Genomic DNA, 17,203 nt, shown 5'->3' with positions numbered 1-17,203 from the left:
TATTACGATCTGGCTTGTTTTGTGGAAGAATAAAAGTTAATCCTACTAACTTGCCAATTACTTTTTTACCAACATAATTTTTGTTTCTCGTTTTTTTTTTTTTACTTCTTCTATCACATTATATGGTGTATACTTCTTATATTTGCATTCTGTTGTGTTAAAACTCGATGAAGATGTCTTTCATGACACTGTAGTAAACTAAAGTATAGACCATGAATAATCAACCCGGTTGCGTGTCAGAGCTACCTAAAGGAATAGTTCTAAACCTAGCTCATTGCTTTAGTAAAATTTCAGCGCAGATAGCTCTCGTGTAGCTTTACGCGAAATTCAAAACAACCAACCAACCAGTAAAATTTCTGTTGAGACGTAATGTGTTTTGAGAATTAGTGTCGTGAAAACGAGGACACTTACCTAATAGTAATAATCAAACAAAAGAAAGCATTCTATCGTTAAAAAGGAAGCAAACATGTTAGCAGCAGTGAGATAAAATTGTATTTGTAAGCCAGTTAGCTATTGTTATAGCTCACAATTTTTGCTATGGTAGGTGATTAGCAAGTTTAGATGTAGTATGTTTCTTTTGTCAATTTTTAAATAATGCTTGAAAATAATGTTCAGAAAGGAAGCCAAAACAATATGTTCGTTCGTTTTATTTGTCTGTAGTTAAATACAAAGTTACACAATGAGCTATCCGTGCTATGCCCATCACGGGTATCAAAATTCGATTTCTAGCGTTGAAAGTCTGTCGACATACGCTGTACCAATAGGTTCTTAAAATGTATATCTGCATTCGGAAAACGCATTAATTAGCTGACACCCAGGAATTTTATTTCGAAGTGAAATGAAGATAATACAGTTAAGTGCTGAGAAATCCGAAAAGCCACGCCAAGCTCAACATTAGATAATTTGTACAAAATAAACAATAAAAATATTTAATGACGTCGAAATTTCATTTTTTTTTTATTGCGCACTGATTGAAAACAAACGTATAGTTGCATGACACAATCCTACCTTGTTTGGAAGCGTTGTAAAACCATTCGATATCCATTATTCTTTAAAACAACAAGATCTAGTTGTTTAGAATGTAGTGCTAAAACCAAAGTGTCGATTTAATTTAAGGAATAGTAAACGGTATTTTTAAAACGTTAAGTGTAAACGTGTTTATTTCGACTAGTAGTTAAATAATAATTTAAGCTGATTTTGAAGCCTAGAATAATTCTCGCACTCATCTTTGTATAGTTTTCTGTCATAATGGAAGAAATCATAATAGCAATACATTGATTGCTCTATTGTTAAAACAATAGGTCAATCCGTATTATACTTAAAATTTTATTTAACAAGTTAATATTGAACCTGTGTCATTGATCTAGTGTAAGGTATTGAGAAATGTCAACATAAAACTAGTGATAGTTGGGATTAATGTTTTATAAGGGATTGATATAGAACATAGAATTTAGTTTTTTGAAACAAACGTAAATGTAAATATAATACTAAATGTCAATTAGTATATTACAAAATTCTATAAGGCAATTCAACTTCTTTATGATAAAATTGTTTTGTTAAAAAAAACAACTCAAACGACAATAATTAATTTACGAAATTGAAGCACAAATTCTAAAACTTTTTTATCTTTATTTTATAACGCAGTTCGTGAATTTGTTTCTTGACAATTAGCTAAATGCATGTTTCAGTATTTCCACATTAGTTTCAATAGGCTATGTGACACGTGACGCTAGCCAGTACCAGCCAAGAAGAAAGGAATAATTACAGTTTAAACAAATAAATCATACGCAGATTTTTTTTTTTAGTTTAGTCAAATATATTTGAAAAAATGTTTCTAATATTGAAAAAAAGAATAGCTATCTGTATTTATTTCAGGAGAAAGTGTGTCTGTGGGTATTAAATCTTCAAGTTTGCAAGTACTACCAGTGTACAACGTACTATTATGATTAGTACCTTTATTTTCTCATTATTCAAAAACAATAGTTTAGTTTCGATATAACTATTACAGAAATATACAATATGTCTGGGTTGAACAATTCTAAATAGTAGTTTCTTTAGTCTTTTATAAATAACTTTTTTTCATACGTTTCAATTATTTACATTTTGACTAATAGGGCAAAATTAATAATTTTAACAAAATTTGTGAACGAACAATGACGTCTCTCATAACACTATATGGCTTTACCTCGATTAATTTTGTAATTTTGTTTGTTCCTATAACAGTGTGATGCTGATTATTTTATCTTATGTAAAGTTTGACTTGCATCGACAAGTAAATAATTTTGCACATACAGGCTGTATGTTTAATATTGTATATTCCAGTAAATATTCTATGAGAAATGCACATTTTTTTTTATTTATTACTTTATTTTATCAAACGTAAATCGAGTTTTAAGTCCAGTTTTTGTACTCCGTTATTGTTTGTTTTGTTTTCCGTTTGCACAACAGGTTTGAGGAGGCGTGAAGATTTAAAGCAAATTAGTGTTAAAATATGAAGTGTGTTTTATAAGTCCACATTTAATCAGATACCTAACAGGAATTTCGAGTCGGAACGTAGCAAAGGTACAGGTAAGTGAAGGTTGTCCGACTTGTTACGAACTGAAACAGGTTAGTCTCCTACAAAAAGTTATTTTAAAACGCTACCAATATGTTGTAAATTAGCGTGACATTGCTACCAAGAATTCAAAGTATTGATTACGAAAATAACCGCATTTATGGTTTTGATTATTTTTCTATTTTCTCGGATTCATCAATTGAATCATTTGAATCTTTGCAAGAGATAAAATAACGTTTGTATTGCTTGATTATTCAATACTAATAATACGTTTAAATCGGCATTCCTTTCTACAAAATAAGAAATCTAAAATATTTTCTAAAATTAAAGGTACACTATATTTTGTTCTTCTATATACTTTATGCAGTGCATTTGGCTAAATTTTAACAATAACTGTTGTATACGTTTATGGTTTATTCGTATCGTACGTTGAAGTGCAGTTGAAGCAATTAAACATTGGTTAATTCTTTTGTGAGCGAATCAGAATTAAAATTATTTATGCGACGATTTCGTGACATAATCATAGAATATTGGTAACATTCAGTTACTTTAACAACTTCTAATATATAATAGACAGTGCGTTTTGGTAATACTACATTTCAACAATGATTTTTTTCTGTCATGTTGCTTTCTAACAAAAGTATTACTTATTGTTAGTCTACATACTAAAAGTATAAAATAAAGAGTATGGACCACAAAACTGGGGAAAAAAATATTGAAATCGTCTTTAGTCAACGAAGCCTTTTAATAAAGTTAGTTTTTTTTTATTAAAAAACGTTGGTGATACAAGATAAAATAATTTAAGAAACAATTTTTAATTTCATGATCAACTTTATGCACTTGGCTCTAGGCTAGGTGATTCAATACTACGTCTTTATTCAAGTTTGCTATACCAACACTCACTACACTTATAAGGTTTCATTAACCTCCTCTTCACATAACTTTTACACCTCCCTCTCTGAAATGTTAATAGACGTACAATAATCGAATTATTCTGTGTGGATGAATAAGTTTGGTTTCTGTGCCTCTTATTTCGTTAACTCAAGCATGACGAGACGTGAACACACCTGCGATTTCGACGCATTTTTTTCACTTTAATTGAAAGCTTCTTTACATGATATTCAGGTACAATTATATCGGAGAATTTTAAACTAGAAACGTAAATTGCACAAATATCAATGGGGAAAAAAGACGCAAACACAAATTAAAAATAAACTTTTATTTACAATAGGTGTGGTTACTTGATAGATTGGCTTAAAGTTTTCAGTTGACTTCTATTGTTTGTTGGATTACAAAGAGAATTTTTATTCATACGTTTAAACAGAACAAAGACAGAAATATTATGATATATCGAACCTCTCTGCCCCCTTAAAAACAAACAAAAAAAAACTATACCAATTCGCTGAAGTGTCTGTGTCACCTCTTGATGGACTGACTCCCATCCTGAGGTATTGTACACAGATAGAGGACAAAAGTGAAACAATTTTCCAGCCGTTGCTCTATGTAACCTTAACCCAAATAAAAAGATTAGCATATTTAACGGCATTGAGGTTTTGCTTGTGACGTCACGAACGGAAAAATTCCCGAGTCTTTGCCATTGTGAATGTCAAGTACCATATATTTACTCTAGGTCGTCAAATATCATGTATTTATGTTAAGTTTAACAGTGTGAACTTCTCTCGCATTACTTAATGCCTTTACTTCATCAGATAGCATAATGATAATCGCTTGTTGTGCTGTTGAATGTAACAATAGACAAGGATAATAGTTCAGTCTCGCTTTCTGTTATTTTCCAAAACGCAAAAAACGAAGGAATCGATTAAAATCAGCTGTCAATTTGAAATACTGGGAACCACCAGACTCCAGATGTCTATGTAAAGAAAATTTTATAGCAGGTATGAATGCTAAATTTTCAATAGTATATAAATAAATATCAGATATGTATTTTCTTATACCATGGGATAAAAATGTAAATGATCATCCAGCTTAAAAGCTGAGGTAAAGGTATTGATAACATGACAGTTTCGGCGTGCGTTATCTCCAAAATGACACACAAAGCATAAAAAACAAAACTGTCAGAAGCCTTGTTTCCTTCTTGTGGATTAAACGTCCCACAATCTTATCATATTGGCCATTTCAATATGATATTTGAATAATATTATACTTCTACATGTACTTGACATGCAACACACTTATCAGTCTATCACATAATTTTTAACAGTATGTAAACGATATATGCAGAACACCTGCATGAAATATTTATAAATACTCTTAACTGAACATACATTCTGAAGTAATCATAAAAGGGTGAAGCTAGTAGCTATTTCACCTACGATACTCTTCTTGTTACCTCAGGGTCTTCCAAACTAGAACAAAAAATTAAACATTATTGGCTGAGTTAAAAAGTAAATTACAGGTCTTAAGATATTGTATTGTTTTCTTGTATCTGAAATTTCGCGCAGTGTTATTTGACAATTGTTTTCGCTAGCTGTTTCTACTTTAAAATGATAAATTAGAGGGAAAGCAACTATCAGCACCACTGATTCTTGTTAATCACATAATAATGTTCCCATAGCTAAAAATATGAAGATGTTCGCTGACAAGATTCGAACAGGGTCGGGTATTCGAATCCTTGTCACACCAAACATGCTTGCCCTTTCAGCCGGGGAGCGTTATAAAGTGACGGTCAATTCCATTATTCGTTGGTAAAAGAGTAGTCCAAGAGTTGGAGGTGGGTGATTGATTGAGCTGACTTCCTTTTAGTCTTAAACTGATAAATTAGGGACGGTTAGCGCAGATAGCCTTCGAGTAGCTTTGCGCGAAATTCAAAAAGCAAAACAAACAAACACTTTATTATGATACTTTTGTCAATGGGATTATTTTTAATTGTTAGGCTAGTATATGAATTTAGGACTAACCGAACAGGTTGAAAAATTATTAGATTTAGGACCGAAAATGCCATTATCAGCGAGAAGATCCAGCTGATGACATAATACATAATAGTTTTATAACTATTCTTTGTTTAGCTCTGGTGTAGCTTTCCGCGAAATTAAAAAAAATTAAAGATGAATTAAATTTCAATAAATTTTTATCAAAGCAATGTATTTAAGATATCTAGGGACAGCTTCATAATGCTTTTTCTCTTTTTATCATCAAATCCAGATATTTGTATCAATTCTCTAGGTCATTTTCAGTATTCATCTTAATTATTTTCAGTTTTGATATGCTGATTTTCTTTTCATTTTGACTTAAAAGAGATGATAGTGCCAAATCGCATGCGACTGAATATAGTACCCATTATTTGGGTAGTTATTACCCATTGACAAGTCATTGTGATTAATAACTTACCGTTAATTTTTTTTACCTTGTCTATGAGGATGCCAAGTATGGGCAGCAGTACTAGGTTCCATTACAAAAAAAACGTCGTATCTCTGTGTCAACCCTTATTCATTTAGTTTTATCATTCTGGTTTGTTACTTAATCTCTTGTGCGTTTCACGTTTTAGTTAGTAACAACCGTGCACATTTTACAAACTTCTAAAACCTTTAAAAATAAATGGTATTTTGTAGGATTCGTTTTTCTATGATCTTCTATTTATACAGTTTTGGATAACGTTTATTATGACTAAATCTGTAGTATCTCGGAAGCTCAAGAACTTATAACTCTAGAATTCGGAATTAGAGTCCCGTGGCGGACAGAGTGCGGATAGCCTATAATGGAGCATTGTGCTGAAACAAACACTTCGTAAAAAATAATCATAATTTCTACTCCATAAGGAAGTAACGTTGCGACTGTGGTGTTCCACAAATTACCCGCAGCAAATATGTTTAAAGGAAAACATAATAAGAGAGGTGATTATAAATATACAGCGACCGTTACAAATTAATTCATTGATATAATTATTTTTATTTGCTACCCCTCTAGTTGTTTCTCTAGGTGACGTATCATATCTAATTTCTGTCCGCTATAAGTTACTGTTCAAGAGGCAATTTATTTGAATAAAAATACTCAAATGACTGTTTGACAAATCTGTGGTTGATAACTTGTCCATGAAACTTATACGAGAGAAAAAATTGTATACAAGTAATTTATTCTGCTTCTACGAAATTCAACATAAATTTAATATAAAGTTCAGGGAGAAGTTACTTTATTACATAGAGTAAATAAACTTTGTTTGGCTTTCCAGTGTTGTGTCTTCAGTTTGTGCTAGACTAAAAATTTACTTGCTTGTAAAGTTTTACAATATAGTTTAATAAAAATTAAATATTAATTGTTACAGCCAAAATATAGTACAACATATCTTGTTTGCTACAATGAATGCCAGAACCGGACGATTTAATCAATTACCTATGAGCAGAGATTACATCGATTAATGTGACGTAAATAAACCAATAAAAACTGTGATTAAATTTATTAATTAAAACTAGTTTCCCATTATTACTGTTTTCGGCTGTTCAAAAAGTTGATTTAACGAAATTTTGATTTATACTGGTTATGAAAATTATGAGCTATTTGAAATCAGTGTTATTACTGATTTTAATTATTCTAACAATCGAAAATACTATGGTAGCTCAGTTCGTTTTTAAAATATCTGGTCGCAATAATTAAACGTCGAGTTCAAAAGATGATACTATTTTTTCTTTCTTTTTTTTAACGTTTCTACAAACTTAAACTATATACTGCCATAAATGTACTGCGTAGGCCTACGCTACAAATTACGCAATTAACGTAAAACAAATCAACTGACTGATTTATCTTATCTTAAAATTACTCTCTATTTTAAATGTTTAATTTAATTTGTATATGCTGTAAAATTTGATGTTATATCCTTAAAACTTTCAATTAAGCATTCAAGGCTCATCGTTTTCAAAGTTTTAATCACGACATTATTGTTAAAACCAGCAACTCCCTTTAGCTAACATTTAATTACAATATTTAAAAAAAAAAGTCTCATAATACTGCTTCCTTCATCGATTGTGAAGTGCCTTGAACAATTGTAATATATATATAAAAAAGAACAACCATAAAAAAAATAATTTGTGCATACAATAAGCCTTTTTTTTCTGGTTTTCTTATCCAAAGCCAATCGTATACGAATGTGATAGCATCTTGTCGACTGTTGTCATCCTGTCACTGGAAATTTATCCATAGACAGGTGGTAAGATGAATCCGCTAGTGGAACCAATTTTATTGACTTTCTAAAAGTACTTTTAATAGGAATACTGGGATTTTCAGCAGATTGAGTTTACACTGATTAGTTCATTCCTAGGACTACCCAATTTGTTATTCTTTAACCCATATATAACAAAAGACATGAGCACGATAGATGACCCATGGCTTAGATCATTTATCCTTCTGTATTATGTAAATCATGTTGTAAAGTATTTTCAGTACATTACGAAGTCCTTCTCAACGCTTCCTTACCTTTTTTTTTCCCATTCTTGTAACGGCGGTTGTCTAGCCAGTCATACTATGTCAACTTTATAAAATCCAATCTTATCATCAATGTCATGCGACATCTACATTTTATTATCAATTGATTTAAGTCTCTCATTTGAACAACATGGTTATAATAAGCGATGCTTCTTAATCTCTACATATCCTATGGAGAACTCTACTGAGTGATTGTATACAAGCTTAAACTGCGCTTATAGTTCCCTCCTAAAATTCAGGGATCCTATTAATAATTGGTACATTCATGTATAGGATAACTCATCACTAACAGTGGAATAGTTTGATCTCATGTTTTCTGATACTCGTCTATATTGTACACACATAGCCGTCTGATTTACGGGTAAGCAGAAATATGTTTTGAAGAAAACTTACTAATCGATTAGTCCAGCCGTAAATAAATCAACGAGCAAGTTTCACTAATCGCTAATGCATAATGTATAGAGGAAGAAAAACAAATGTACACAAGAGTAAAACATGTAATTAGTGCATTAAATAAGCCTAAGACAAAAAACATAGAAAGTTCAATATCGTAATTTATTATCCAGAAGTTTTATTACTAACTTTTGTATTTATTATAATTTCATATATCTAAGTTTATCCAAAAAATTATTATTCAAAAGTTTTTCAAGACGTTGTTGTAAAAGACCGTGCGTGGTGTTACGCTTTAAAATATGCTTGAAATCACGTGCATAGAAATATTTTCAGTGGTGTTTTAAGACGAGTGGCATGACTTCATAAATGTATTAAAAACATTAGAAGCTCTTCTGTTTGAAATTTGTGAAAATATTTTTGTTCGTTTTATTCATTTACTTATGGTCCAGGAATGGCCAGGTGGTTAAGGCACTAGACTCGTAATCCGAGGATCATGGGTTCGAATCCCCGTCGCATCAAACATGCTCGCCCTTTCAGCCGTAGGAGCGTTATATATGACGGTCAATCTCACTATTTGTTGGTAAAAGAGTAGCTCAAGAGTTGGCTGTGGGTGGCAATGACTTGCACTGCTAGAATAGGTACGGCTAGCGCAGATAGCCCTCGTGTAGCTTTGCGCGTGTAGTCACACCATACCATTTGCTTATGAAAAAAATATTATGCACAGTAATTAAAATACAACATAAAATTTTCTACCATTTTTGTGTCTGGGAGACTAGATGTACATTTAGAACAATGTTTGTTTATTAGCTTTTATGTAAGTAACAATGAGTGGCAATAGGTATTACATAACTTTTTTTTTTTTAAACATGGCCGACTGACAGGTTTTACACACAAAGCTATAGAGAGCTTTAATGTCAAAATAAATGGTATTATTCACTTATTCTGTTACGTATTTCAGTTCAGATGGTACGAAACTAGTGCTGAATTTCTTTGAAAAAAAATTTATAAGAGCTAATTTTCTTTTTACTGAGATGATAATAATCTAAATAAAAACTAGTGCTGATGATAAATCATGTTTAAAGATTAAAAAGAGCTTGTTATTTAAATGCATTAAACAGAATAATTTAAATCTTCTCACCCAAGACAAAAAGTCAGTGTATGTAATAAAAGCACCGATGTTAACTACATCTCTTACTAGTTTTCCAACTATCGTAATTTTATATTTTTTTATTCGATCGTTAAACGTGTTGCTTGTTGTTTTAAATCCTCTTGAGACTGCACTTAATTTATAGCTATGTTAAACACTATTATGGACTCTAATATACATATATATTGTATGTTTAAAAAGTATTGCAAATTAAGATCATTTAACTTTCTTCTCTAAATACAGTTAATTAATCTGTGCCGGTTCCTGGTTATAAGTGCTTTCTAGAAAAACTGGTCTGTAATAGTAATTGGAAAAAGCCTATAGCGAAAGTTGTGTGGGTTTTTTTGAGAACGTGAACTAGTATCGGAGTTGATTAAATGTATACAGTAGGGAGAGAGAGAGGATAATTTGTCTGTCACGCAGAAGTAAACGTGGTGTTAGACGAAACTTGAGGTAGAGAGACTTAAGAATATGCCTAGTTTTATAGACTGTCATATAAGACAAGATCAGTTTTCACGACTTATAAGAGACTCAGTAAAGATATAAAAAGTGTGAAGTTTATTGTAAAGTTTATATTGAGTTATTTGAACAAAAAGCATAAGCTGTTGGACAGTAGCCAAACACTTGGCTTTAACTTTAAAATATTCGAGTGTTTTTTATTTAGTTATTTGATATGATAAATACAAGACTTTTTTAATTTTTAAAAATTTCTTAGCAAGTGGAAATTGAAAAACGTTCTACGAACTTAGTTAAATAAATGTTTAATTGCCCTCATTGATTTTCCAATTTATTAGATTAAAAAAAATTAGAAATCTCTTTGAATTGCAGATAAACATAAATAGAGATATACGATAAATTAATTATGAATCATGTATTTTGTATTTTTGATGTTCATAAGCGAAATTCATTCGTTTCTTGAATAATCTCGCCACTCTAAATGTAATACACACACTTAAGAAAAATATCACGGTGCTAGTAAATCATGTAGAATAAAAATAGCAAAACCAAGAATCGATAATGCTGCGTTTTCAAAAGACAGGCCTTCATTTTCCAAAGTTATCACGTTTCTCGTCTTGAGGCAAACCTGTGAAAGGGGATAAGGCAGTCAACTTTTACAAAATAAGATATTTAGTAGTAAATGAACTATTTGATTAAGTACGTACAATTGATATTCTGCAAGACTGTAGGAATTCGAAGAAAAATTATACTGTTATTATAGTTGTTTCGTCATTAACTGTTCTACTCTGACCAGTCGTTAACTGAACTGTTAACTTGAGTGTGATTTCATTATATTGCACAGAGCACGAAAATTCCGTAAATGGTTTAAAACAGTTCTCGCGGAACGAACTTGTTTTTATCAGCGAGAACTTGAGTAAAGAATATAAAACTAAATTTGTTCAAATAAGATTTCTAGGTAGCTTAACAATCAACGACAATGATATTTCTTAAAATAAAATTCTTCGACTATTTATACGTGAAAATATTTTTGGTCGAAATAGGTTTATCTATACATAGAATTGCTTTAGTAAATATAATGCTACGAAAATATGTTTATTTCAGGTTATATAGACAGAGTTACTAAAGTTTTTGCATTAGTTTCATCAACTAAACTGATATACGCGATTTTTGTTGCAGAATATTCGAGGAAAACTGCCTTTTATTTTAACTGATAGATTGAAGAAAAGTTAATTATCAGTAACCAACACATGGTGTTTGTGTGTTTTCTAATACCAAAGCCACATTGGTCTTTCTGTTGAGTCCACCGAGGGGAATCGAACCCCTAATTTTGGCGTTGTAAATCCGAAGAATTACCGCTGTACCAGCGGTGGGCCCAATGTATGGTCTACTCTTGTCTGACTGAAAAATAGACTTGGTCGTCAATATTTTAATGCTCCCACAATTCCAAACAGTGACGCATGATTTGCAGCACTAAATGTTACATTGTTCCCGTTGAAGGAAGTACAAATCGTGTTCTAAAACTTGTAGAGTCTGTAGGTTTTCAGTATTCAAGGTTCAACAGTTTGATGGCTGTAATAATAATAATAACATTTATTAAATTATTGTTCATCCCAATTATACGGAGTACTAAACATGGCGACAACATCGATTACTCTGTTCAAAACTAAGGTAGAAGGTATAGAAAAAAAATCATAACCAATTAATAACAGCATACATTTTTTTACACATTAAATTTAAGAAACTAGTTGACTTCTTTCTAAATAAAGTTCAAATGCTTTAATTGTGAATAAAAGCTTAGTAGCTGTTTAATCATTATTTAATGTAAGTTTCATATGAAGAATTAGAAGAGTGTTCTTTACTCGTACCTTACTCTCGTTTTCTGTTTTACACATTACTTTGAATATATTGAAGGTGTGTGTGTTTTTATAGCAAAGCCATATCGGGCTATGTGCTGAGCTCACCGAGGGGAATCGAACCCCTTATTTTAGCATTGTAAATCCGTAAACTTACCGCTGTACTAGCGGGGGACGAATATACTGAATGATAGGACCTCACCAAACTCGTTTAATACATACCGAGTAATGGTTGAACTGCCCTTAACAAACCAAATTCGTGGCAGGAACTTTACGTTTGAAATCTTTCAAGCCTTAAAAAGAAAGAAGAAAGATTTGAGTGTGAAAGGACAACACAGGCTGCTCAGAAACTACACAGGCTGCTCAGAAACTACTGTTCTTCTTTACCCCGAGTGATGAAAATATTAAAGCCAAACGAAATTGGATGTGAAACTGCTTCTGGAACTAATTTTGGTAGAGAACATTGGTTGAGATGTTGTAAAGTAGTCCAGTTGAGAAGTGAGGACTATGACCAAGTACTTTGAGTTTCTGTTTCACTAGTTGTTAAAAGGTTATTATGCATTTTTAAAGAAAGCTGCATTATGTTAAAATGATAATAAGTGACAGCCCTTTTCAGGAGAGATAGGATATAATCATTCAATATCCTGGATGAACTGGATGTAGCGAGAAATCGGAGTTTCCGATGAAAACCTGCTTTCGCGAGCCAGGCACTAAATAATCTACCTGATCCATGGCCGAGATGTGGAAATGCAAAGAGAAAGTAGTTTGTTCGCACATGTATTTTTTTTTTTTGTTGTATTAGAAGGGTGTTTTAATTAATGTCTTTTAGATAGGTTAGAGGAGATAAATAGATGTAGAGAGTATGGTTGTTAGTATTCAAGAGGTATTGGTCTGACTGTTACGCGTGCCCGATTTATTTTAGTGCTTTTTGGCTAATTTTGATGTGTTATTTAGCAGTCGATAAGTCTATGAGGTTATTTACTTATTCACGAGGGGTGTATTTGGGTGGACATTATAAATGTATTGTTTCTGGCAGATCTTGTTGTATACAGTGCCATACATATTACAAGTAACTAAACATATATATTCGTAAAAGGGTCCAATGTAAACTTTATTTATTTTCATGGCATTACGGCCACTGCAGCTTTTTCTCATACCTCTGATCCAATGAAAGTATGAGACTCTTTTACTAGTGTTTTTGAGAATGTTATTAAAGTGAGAGTTCCAGTTCACGCGCGCTATTCCTGAGAATTTGGTTGTGTTTTTGAATGCGATAGGAATGTTACATATTGATAGTTTAATATTTCGGAGTTTTTACTGTGTTTACTTGTGCTTTCTGTGGAGAGCTATAGCTGGGGTTTTGATGTAGTTAAGAACTGCTGTCTAGCCGTTGAACCAGTGAATAATGAATAATAATGTTTAACATTTAGTGTACCCTGGATGATGTAACAAGATGGGCATGTGAAACATTCCAAACAGCGACTGAGAAACCAGACTGTGAGCTATTTCTGGAAATGGTTTGTCATTTACAAACAAAATGTAAAGTAGTGGATTAAGAACGGATCCTTGTGATAATCCTGCTTTCAGAGAAAATGAATTAGCTGGGGCATTATTAACTTTTTTTTCTGGCGGAACTGTTTCTATGGAAACTAGATACTGTAACTATTTGGTTATGAGAATGGGTGCTTCATACTTGAAAAGTATGAACCTTATAGCGTCATGCCAACTGAGTCAAAAGTTTGTTTTACTTCAATAAATGTAGCTATTGTGTATGTTCACGAATGAATTCTTGATAAGCTGTCTTGACTAACCTAAATAAAAATGTAAGTGGTTTCTCGTTTTTTTTGCGTTTTAGGTATTGTTAAGTGTGTTATTCTCCAGATTCAGATGAAATTTTCCATAAGTTTTACTCGTGTGATGAGTAGACATGTAACTATTGGATAGATTGATATTCGTGTTTTTTTGGGGGGAGTGCTTTGTAAAGGGCGGATTTCCAGATGGACAGGCAATGACCGGATAATACAAAAATTGTAAGGGACGACTAGTTGAATTAATACCCTATCATAGAAGTTCTTGATAATAAAGTTGTTGATTCCTTTTCTCTGCCCGGCATGGCCAAATGGTTAAAGCGCTCGACTCATAATCCGAGGGTGGCGGGTTCAAATCCCCGTCACATCAAACATGCTCGTCCTTTCAGCCGTGGGTCGTTATAATGGTACGGTTAATTCCATTATTCGTTGGTAAAAGAATAGATCAAGAGTAGGTGGTGGGTGGTGATGACAAGTTGCCTTCCCTCTAGTCTTACGCTGCTAAATTAGGGATGGCTAGCGCAGACAGCCCTCATGTAGCTTTGCGCGAAATTCAAAACAAACCAAAATCTTTTTCTCCGGGGACGATGCGCTTGAAAGTTTTTACTGCAGTTTTGATTTCAGCTAAGGTAATTGAACGTGTTTGGTAGTGTTTTTTTAATTTTTGATGAATTAATAGATCAACAGGAAATGATGGTTTGTTTATTGAGCTGTTGGTAAGGGCGCGGTTAGTGATGTAGTTGTGGTGTTGTCTGTCAAACGTGGGATGATTTGGTATGGTGAATGAATTCGCATAACATTGGGCGAAGAGTTTAACGTTTTTGTCATGTGTGTTATTGTAGATTATGTTAGAGCTTAGAGTGCTTGCGTTATTGTCACATAATGTTTTTGAATTTGTTCCATGAAAGAGTAGAAATTGGTTTTGTTTCGTTAATAGGAATGTTGAATGTATTCCAGTTAGGCTGTTGTTGGATTTTGAGGAGTTTTGTTATTTAACTGTCAGTAATATTTATAGCTTATTTTAAGGTATGCTTGTGAGTTTTGATAAATAATCGGAGAAAACTTCTTTTATGGATAAGATTGTTTATTTTTCGGATGACACCCCAGTGACACAGGGATGTGTCTTTAGACTTATGACGCTGAAAACCGGGTTTCGATATCCGTGGTGGGTAGACCACAGATAGCCCATTGTGTAGCTTTGTGCTTAACTTCAATCAATCAATATTTCTGGGAAAATTTTCCAAGAATTAAGGTTTGGAAATATTGTTTTATGTCTTTGATAACATGTAATATGGTATTTATAATTATAGATACGCGATTGTAGATATTGTGGTGATTTGGAGGTATTAGTTAGAATGCCAGGTAGTGTATCTTCTATCTTTGTATTTGGTATCATAAAATCGAAGAGGGAATAGTCTAGAATTTTGTTAGCGGGTTGAGTAGTGAGAGCAAGTATTGTATTTTGTGAAAGAAATAGGGTCTTAGTCACAGTTGAGAGTATAAAGAACTTAGAAATTACTAGAGTGTGAGATTAATGGTGGGAATATAACAGCGAGATCATGCTGTGTGTTCCATTTAGGATTGCTGTGGGTTATATTTTTATTAATAGTATGGTATTTTTCTCACTCAGAGGTATTCTGCGTTTTTACTGGTAGAACCCAAGTTAAAGTGTGTGTTTTTAAGAGTTAACATAGCCAATTATTACAATATTAGAATAGCTGTTTATAGCTCTGACGTAGTTCGTTTAGGTAAATAGGCGTGATTCGGAGTAGTATTGCCTAAGGAGTTGTGGAGGCTGTCCTGAGTGGTCTTGAGCGTTCTATCAGTAGTGTTTTTCGAGTTTGTGGGATCCTGCAAATTTTTTCCTTCTGAAAGTACCATTGGGTCTACCTGTTAGGAAAAGTAGATTAGAACTCACCTTAAGTCTGATATACTCGTTGATACTTTGGGAGAATCTCTGTGGCATTCCGAGACATTATGTAGGTCGTCGCGTGAGACGAGTCTGATCTTTGCCCCGCAGGATATATTCGTGTGTCCAGACAATTGGCAGTTATAACACTGTTGTTGTGTGGTTGGTTGGGATCTTAACCTTGATGATGTGTGTACCACAGAGATGTACTATCGCAAATGAGATTTTCAGCTGTATGAAGGTCAGAGATGGATATCCTGACTTGTGACGAAACTAGTTCTGTGTATTGAATGCTTGAAATCCTTACGTTGTAAGTTCTTTTGAATTTTTTCAATAGTGATGTCCATTCGTATTCCTCGGTTTACAAGATCCTTTCCAGGTGCAAAATAAAAAGAAGTTTTGATTTAAATGAAGACACCTTGAGAAGAGAGCAGTATCCTCGGGAGTAAACGCACTTAACATCTTTCAAAGTTGTCGCATATGGGTGAAGGCAGTCGTGGGAAAGTCTGTTACTCTCTCGCAATGTTTGGCAGATGGGGTAAGTGGTGTAGATTTGGTAGTTCTGATATTTCAATCCTTGGAACTTGTGAGTTGACTAGGCGACATTATTTTCTTATTCTTTTACGACGGGAATGTTAAAGATTTATTTGATTTTTTTAAAAATTAAATACAGGCAAGTTGGTCGGTGTCGATGATTACGAGTCAGCAGTCAGAATTGGAACTGTCGAGCTATGATTTAGTCAGTGCTGGGACGTTTTTTCTTTAGCTTCATGAACTATGCCTAGAAGTTCTGTGGAGGGCGTGACCCGATCTTTGGGATTTTGTCTATATGAATGATATCAATAAACTTTGACAAGCAATTAGTTTCAAATAGCCCTGAAAGAGGCTGTTTATTTGGCAATTTATATTAATATGTATTAAACTTTATTATCTTCTTATGCTGAAGACTAGGAAAGTCTAGAATTTTTAACCCAATAGAAACAAGAATATTCTACCTTCTAGTCTTCAAACACTTGCCTACCTGAAAGTAGAGAAAAGTATGTTCTCTCTCTTCAACAGGGGCTCGACATGGCTAGGTGGGTTAAAACGTTCGACTCGTAATCTGAGGTCGCGGGTTCGAATTCCCGTCGCACTAAACACGCTCGCCCATTCAACGGTGAGGGCGTTATAAAGTAACGGTCAGTACCACTATTCGTTGGTAAAAGAGTAGTTCAAGAGTTGGTGGTGAGTAATGATGACTAGCTGCCTTCCCTCTTGTCTTACACTGCTAAATTAGGGACGGCTAAAGCAGATATCCTTCGTGTAGCTTTCCGCAAAATTCAAAAAGAAAAACAAATGAATTATATTCAAATTATCTGTCAAAAAAAGTAAAAACCCGTAACCTCTGTCCTTGAACCTAGAATTAGTGCTCCTTTAAATGATCTTTCAGTCTTTCCATGTTAGCGCCCCAAAATGTTGTGCAGCAGAGTTCATAAGCAATATGTGATTGTTGAGAAAACTGGATAAGATTTTTAGAGTTGAATAAATTTGAATTCTTAATAAAGGTTTGATCATACACTAAAGATAAATTTATGGACTTACCCTGTTCATTATGGTGATTAATTTTCTCTTCAAGATTTGTGAATCTGAACCTGTGTATGGTACTGA

At 33.0% G+C, this 17,203-nt stretch overlaps 1 protein-coding gene across 2 annotated transcripts in view; it reads left to right on the top strand.

The window, feature by feature from the left end:
- The window catches only part of LOC143258639 (cytochrome P450 302a1, mitochondrial-like), a 78,691-nt gene that overhangs the window by 2,367 nt on the left and 59,121 nt on the right, over positions 1 to 17,203 (top strand). The gene's annotated exons all lie outside the window — the stretch shown is intronic.

Source organism: Tachypleus tridentatus, chromosome 8 (assembly GCF_004210375.1).
Source record: "Tachypleus tridentatus isolate NWPU-2018 chromosome 8, ASM421037v1, whole genome shotgun sequence".
NCBI classification, from domain to species: domain Eukaryota; kingdom Metazoa; phylum Arthropoda; class Merostomata; order Xiphosura; family Limulidae; genus Tachypleus; species Tachypleus tridentatus.
Note: the sequence above shows the minus strand (reverse complement) of the source record. Positions and strands in the feature narration are given on the sequence as shown.